Below are 7,434 nucleotides of genomic sequence, written 5' to 3'. Positions count from 1 at the left end.
ATGGTTATCAGAGGGGAGGTGAGTGAGGTGATGGGTTAAATAGTTGATGAGGATTAAAGAGTACTCTTGTGATGAGCACAGGTGTTGTATAGAAGTATTGAATCACTCTAGTGTACATCTGAAACTAATATAGGAATATTACACTTTATGTTAACTAACTTGAATTTAAATAAAGAAAATAACACTTCTTAATCCATAGTTGTCCTGTCAGTTAATCCACACTTCTTTTACTTGGGCTTCTTTGATCTCTACTTGAATATGGACATACTTTCAAAAATTCTCCACCTATAAACTCTGGGATCCAGTTTCTTCAAGAAATGTATTTTAGGGCCATGCTTAGGGTCAGGGTGGACGGATCTGTCTGGTTCTGTATTATAGTTCTTTCTCACAGATATAAACACAATTCTGTGAGTAAAGCAAACCACATATTTACTGTGAGGTATTTCCAATGATATGGGTCTATAGAAAAAACCCCGTTGGGCTGTACCTCGAGTGGAGTGAGGTTGTTGTTGGTGTTGTTTATACTTGCACATAAAAGTGTCCCGATAGATATACCTGAGGATTTGGCTTAGGGGTGGCCCCATGAAGCTCAATTGTGTATGTTATGAGACTATCTCTGTGTCATGAGTGGTATCTTCCTGCTCTGAATCAGAAATTCTGGAGGTGAAACCCAGAAGCCTATACTTTAATAAGGCAGGTGATTGTGTTTGTGATTGTGTTTGAAGATCACTGAACTAAGTATTTTAAGCAGATGTGTAATTTGTAAACTCTTGTGTTTTCTTAGGATTCTCCGATATAGAATAATAAAATAGTTATCATAGTGATAAGGTGATTCACAATGTAAAGAACTCACTGAAGACATGTTCATGATTTTGACTTTTGGTTTTGCCAAGCAATATCATTGCTAATAAATTGTTTTGCTTATGGTAGGGAGTTACCCGGTTGTGTGTGTGTGTACCCCCAACTTGGAAACCTCATTGCCATTGGACAACCTGGCAGAAGTTGTCTAAGTCAGGTTGGAGGATTTGGGAAAAATTTTCAGGGCAGGGTTGTAAAGCCCTTGGCCCCAGAGGATTTTACCTATGGTAGTTTTTATGATGTAGACTTAGGAAAAGGGAGAGGGTGTTAACATAGGTTCTTTCAAAGGCAGACTTTTTATCTCTCTCTCTACTAATTCAGTACTCAGCTGCCCTCTGGTCTGATCACAGTTCCGTAGTTCCCTGAGAATCAGTTGTTAAGCCTTTAATTATGATTGCTTTGAACTTGTTTGAGACTCTGATGTCAAAGTTCTCCTATTAAGGTTTTTGATCACAGTTTTCTGTCTTAGTTTGCCCTATGTAGTCACATATTGCTGCATTTCTGTTCACACAATGGCAGCCTCTCGGTGCCTTCTGTTAAGTGATGATAAATGTTTTCTATCCAGCCCCAGAAGATTCATAACTTGCTGTTACTTACAGAGGCCTCCTAAAGCTTGGAGGAAGCTGAAGCCTAGGGCAGGATTGTAATTTATTTCATTCATTCACTTGTTCCTCAATACTTATTGAGTACCTACTATGTGCCCTTAGGCCCCATTTAATAATGGCAAAAACATGATTGGAATAAAGGAATCGTAACTCCTATACTAGTGCTCTTGTCACTATCCTCTTTCTTAAATGGCATTAGAATAAAAAAAAAGAAACTAAATAAAAAGCAATGAAACACAAATAAATAAGAAAAGGAAAGAAAAAAGAAAAAATAGCAAAGAGAAAAAGTCAGTTGGGAGCTAAGTGCCTCTGGATGGCTATGCACACACATTTACTTTTCTGTCTCCAAAGTTCCATTTGAATGAGTAAATAAATATAAAATTAAGAAAAAACAATGTAACAGCAGGAAATGTAAAGGTTGATATCAGCAGAAGCAAGAAATTTCTGGAAGATATAAAGCATATGAGATTAGATCCATGGGGTAACCAGATAGAACTGATAACTGCAGTTAATACAAATGAAAGAGATTAGTATTGGAGGAAGAAGGGAATTTTATTTTTGTTTTGTTTTTTGAACACAACTTTGGGAAAACCCCTAGATCATAATCATTAGGAGCTAGAGGCAGGAATCATCTATTGGACACTGAATAGGAAGATCAGTAAAACTGGGACATTCCAAGCACTTGGAAAATGCATACCCACATAGCTCTCGCAGAGCTGGCACAGTTTGAGAACTAATAAAGGGATTTTGTCACTGGTAGTAAGAAGGGACATTTAAACTGAGTATTGGAGCTAAAAAGAGAAGTTGGGTGGTATCAGCTGCCAGCGGGGTAATATCAGCTGCCAATAGGGTAAACTTTCCCACATCCTGACAGCAAACTCCTACCTTCTTTAACAGAGAGGTATCTCTGATAACAGGTCTAAGCTCACTTATCATAGCCTTGGGTTTTGTCCTTTGCAATCAAATTCAGTATCAGGGAACTGTGACCTTCACACTGGCCATGTGTATCAGTTACCCTAATCTGTCACTTATAAACAAACATTTAAGAGTCTTCAGAAAAATAATGGCATAAAAATGAGTTACCAACTTTAACAAATCAAAATGATTCTTGCTGAAATTGAATTACTAGAGAAATATAGAAAAGATGGCTAAAACAATTTAGTATCTTCAGAGAGATTTGAGGGGACACAATATTCATATAACTATAATGCACTGCTAAGAAAAAGTGAAGTGTAAGAATTTATAGAAATTAGAAAACATTGGGGTGCCTTGGTGGCTCAGTCATTTAAGTGTCTGACTTCAGCTCAGGTCATGATCTCTCACTTCATGAGTTTGAGCCCCGCATCAGGCTCTGTTCTGAGAGCTCAGAGCCTGGAGCCTGCTTTGGATTCTGTGTCTCCCTCTCTCTGCCCCTCCCCTGCTTCCTCTCTGTCTCTCTGTCTCTCTGTCTTTCTCTGTCTCAAAAATAAATAAACATTAAAAAAATAAAAAATAAATTAGAAAACCTCTACATGATTGTTGAAATAAATGTAACAGGGCAACTGATGATGTAGAATAGAAAGTTCTTAATTCCCCAAAGCTTCTTCATATATATTGATAAGACCAGTCACTCTGGAACTAATTTTCTTTCAGAAAAGTGTCACTTGAATAGACACAATTAACCCAATGCCTGGGTTAAAGGGGATAATATGGACTTCTTTGGTTGACAAAGGCTCACTGTAATCTGACTTCAGAATGCTCAGTTGATTACTGGAAAGAAGATGGAAATATTTGCATAGGGAAGAAGAAATTATCCAAGAGGGAAGATCAATTCTTTCCCTTTTGAGGTTTAATGTCTTTAGTACCTCTCTGGCTGACTAGGTCTGTGAAAAGTCCAGCGGCATAAAAGGCACCAAGTTTCTCAGGGAGGAACTCACCGTGGGAGTAAGTAGAATCTGGACAGGTGTGCAAAGGTCAACATTATAGTGAAAGGTTAACTTGGGGAGTGTTATGTATGGGCTGTCATGCAGCGGCTACAAGAAATACCCATGAGCCCAACCACCTTGGCAGATTAGTCAGGGTAGCAAATAATGACAAAGTTTGTATGTGAGCTGAAAGAGCTATATTCTTGGAGTTTTGATCATCAGAGAAATTTGTGCAAGGGCTTGTACCTGTGTAGGCAAAACAGTAGTGATGGATAAAGTATCATAATAGTTTTCAAAAGTGTTCCTGTTGTAAGTGACAAAAGGAGTCGTATTATCAGACTCCTCACACTCAAGTTCTCCCTGTCAGTTGATTGATGAAAGAACTGGGGCAAACTTTTTGGGTTTCTGTGAGATTTAGGGAAAAGAAAGATTATCTCCAGAAAGGTTTAGTTGTCAGAAAAATTGAAAAATACAAAAGATGTGACTAAATTCATACTCCCCAACAGCTGAAGTTAATCACACTAATTACCTAAAAATTTCAGTTGAAAAACTGAATAGTAGAATATGTGTGGTTGAAAACCAAGTCAGTTTTATGGAAGATCAAGCCCAGAAGTTTCCTCAGAATGTAGTGTGAACAGAGATGAAAATTGTGGAGCTTGGAAGAAAGGATGTCATTCAGTACATGAGGTACAAATATTCACAAGGCTGGTGAGATGTTCAGAAATCCCAGTATCTACCCAGTGAAACATTTATAAGGAGTAACTGGAGGGGATAGAAGGAAAGATACAATCACAGTCATAATAAAAGAATACTTTGTGTTTTGTATTAGTGTTTTCATTAAAAAAACAAAAACAAAAACAGGGGCACCTGGGTACCTCAGTCTGTTAAGCATCTGACTCATGATTTTGGCTCAGGTCATAGATATCGTGGTTTGTGAGTTTGAGCCCCGCATAGTGCTCTGTGCTGACAACATGAAGTCTGCTTGGCATTCTTGGTCTCCCTCTCTTTATGCCCCTCTTCTGCTTGTGCTCTCTTCCTCTCAAAAATAAGTAAATAAATATTAAAAAAATAAAAAAATAACAGGTGTTAGCAGAAATGTGGAGAAATTGGAGCACTTGTGCATTGTTGATGAGAATGTACAATGGTGGAGTCACTGTGAACAATGAGATGTCAATTCCTCAAAAACTTAAACAGAGAATTATCATAGGATCCAGTGATTTAACTTCTGGGCATATACTCTAAATCAATGAAAACAAGAACTGGAACAGATGTTTGTACACCTATGTTCATGGCATTATTCACAATAACTAAAAGGTACTCACAACCCATGTCCATTATTGGATAAATGGATGCATAAAATATGGCATGCATACAATGGAAAATTCTTCAGTCTTAAAAAGGAAGGAAATTCTGATATATTCTACAGCATAGATGAACCTTGAGGACATTATGATAAGTGACATAAGTCAGTCACAGAAGGACAAATACTGTATGACTCATGAAGAATGGTGGTTTCCAGAGGCTGGAGGAGGGAGGTAATAGGGACTTGGTGTTTAACGGGCGTAGTGTTTCGGTTGGGCAGGATGAAAATGTTCTGGAGGTGAATGGTGGCGATGGTTGCACAAGGCAGTACAAGGGAGAGGCACAGTGAAGGAGTTAAGAATGTGGGCCTTCATTTGAGTCCTGACACTACCACTTATTAACTCCGTGCCCTTGGGCAAGTCAATCACTAATTTCTCTGTACCTCAGTTTCCTTGCCGGTAAAGTATGAATAATCATAGTAACTACCTTATGAGATTATTTTGAGGACTTTATTATTAGTGAGAATAGCATGAAGAAATAGTACAACTCTGTGGTCTAATTTGGAAAAGATCTATTAAAATTTAAAATGCACTTACCCTCTGGGCAAGAGAACAAGACCAACCATGCAGATGCGATTCCAGACTTTGCTCCCATCATACCTGCTAACATTCCATTGACTGACTCATATGGCCATAGGAGAGACGGGAAAGTCATGTGGCAAAGGATGTGAATACAGGGAGCGGTAATGGATTAGGGCCATGAATGTTACATATTGTCACCAATCTACTTTTTTTCATAGTTGTGACTTGGGGAGAAAAATCATATAAACCAAACATATACATGAGGATTTTTGGGACATTGGGCTTATTGAGAACAGTGTAGATATTAGAATTACACTAGTACCCCCAAGGCCCAAAAGGAGTGTCTGTAAAATAGCTACATGCTTAAAAATGTTAGATGAAATAATAAATTATTCATTCATTCAAAGAGAGCCTTCCTTAACCAGAATGATCCTGTGAGAATGGGATGCTGGGATCCTCCTTCCAGTTTAGATGTCTGTGCAGCATCTAAAGGAGGATGTTAAGGAGAGGTGAAGAGTTAAAATATCTATGGCAAACCTATTTATATGCACGTGTATATTTAAATGTACATATCTATACCATATACAGCTATATAATTTGTCTTAGTCTCCTATCCTCAATTAGTAAAAAGTAAAATGAATGCATAATTGTGAGATGAGCTTTTTCTGATTCTAGGAAGGGGTTTGGGAAGTTTATAAGTAGTGGAAAGTGCTCTTGATGGAATACTCTGGAAATTGGCTTTTTGCCTTAGGTCTGCCACTAATGAAAGATAGAATATTGAACAAGTTCTTTAACTTGTCTGAGTGACAATTTTTTTATCATTAAAATTGGGCTGAAGGATCTCTAAGATTCTTTTCAACCCTAAGGATTTAAGGAGGAAATTAAAAAAAAAATGGCAAAATGACAACAGTATAGATGGGAATTCATTGAAACACATTTTGTAAAATTAGAAGCAGCAGCTGATTTATAAGAAGCAATAACATGTTCTCTAAAATGATTAATTATAATTGAGCAGTTACTATTGATATAAGGATGGCTATATCTCATGAATAAAATCGTGAAGCCCATTCCAAGCCAGTGTTCTGTTTTTAAGCAAAAAGGAACAGCAAGGTGTTTCAAATTTTTAAAAATCAGTGCTAGATGAATTATGAATAGAAAAAACTAAAGATTATAAAGCTTACACTAGGTTATAAGTTACTGACTAATCTCTGATTCAAAGTGACATACTAAAGTAAGAAAATATGAAATATCATAGTAGCTTTGTCCTAAGATGTATCCTTTCTACTCGACAATACTTCCTGTATTGTGTTATGGGAGAGTATAGTTACCATTTGTTCCAACAACTCAAAAGGCTATGGCTGTCTTCCAAACATCTCTACCTTCCTCTAAGAAGCAGTTATAAATCCACAATCCACTAATGTATATGAATATATATTCCACTAATGTATATGAATATACATTATAGATTAGGTTTATATATACAAAATGACTTACTTCAACTAGGAGTAGCAATATATCACATCTTCTTCATTTTGCCAATTGAGCATTCAAGCTACAACATGTCCTTCTTAGCAGGAAGTCCAGCATCTCCTATTTGAGAGTTCCTCCTTCCTGCTGTACCAAGTTGTTCAGGTGGTTTTCTCAGACCAAAGGCTGTCAATCGTATTTCCAAGGTAATTGTAAATTTCCATTGGTCCTTTACTTATGGTTTCTCTTTGCCATATGATGTCCTCTATTGAAGATTTGTTTTACTCAGTTAAATAGATGTTCATCACTTGATGGTGATTCATTTCCAGTCTAAGCCTCTACACTGACTTTCCTACATACTTAGGTTCAATGTATAGTGTCTGATCAAGATTCTGCATTCTAGAGTCATGTGAACTGGATTTGAATTTGCCTTTGCTTCTTTTTAGTTGTGTGACTTAAGCCAAGTTATCTAACTTTTCTAGTTTCAGTTTCCTCACCTATAAAATAAAAATAATAATAGAATTTCTCATAGAGTTGTTATGAAAATTAAATGAGATAATATATAACATGCAGAGTACCTGACACCTACAAGATTTATAGAAAATGTATGTTCCTGTTACTTTTATGACTACTACTAGAAGTAATACACTGAAAGTGTAGCAAAATTGCAAGATTGTTGTGATTCAGAGCTAAGTGTTTCCATTATTTACTTCTTGG

The 7,434-nt window shown here is 36.8% G+C and overlaps 1 non-coding gene across 1 annotated transcript; it reads right to left on the bottom strand.

The window, feature by feature from the left end:
* Nucleotides 1–365: 365 nt before the first annotated feature.
* LOC112850605 (small nucleolar RNA SNORA18) lies at nt 366–493 on the bottom strand. Its single transcript, XR_003222708.1, has one exon. It is a non-coding gene; the product is annotated as a small nucleolar RNA SNORA18 (small nucleolar RNA).
* Between the last annotated feature and the right edge of the window lie 6,941 nt (nt 494–7,434).

This window comes from Puma concolor, chromosome C2 (genome assembly GCF_028749965.1).
Source record: "Puma concolor isolate L17-30 chromosome C2, mPumCon1.1.hap2, whole genome shotgun sequence".
Classification (NCBI taxonomy): Eukaryota; Metazoa; Chordata; class Mammalia; order Carnivora; family Felidae; genus Puma; species Puma concolor.
This window is presented reverse-complemented; position numbering and strand designations above follow the sequence as displayed.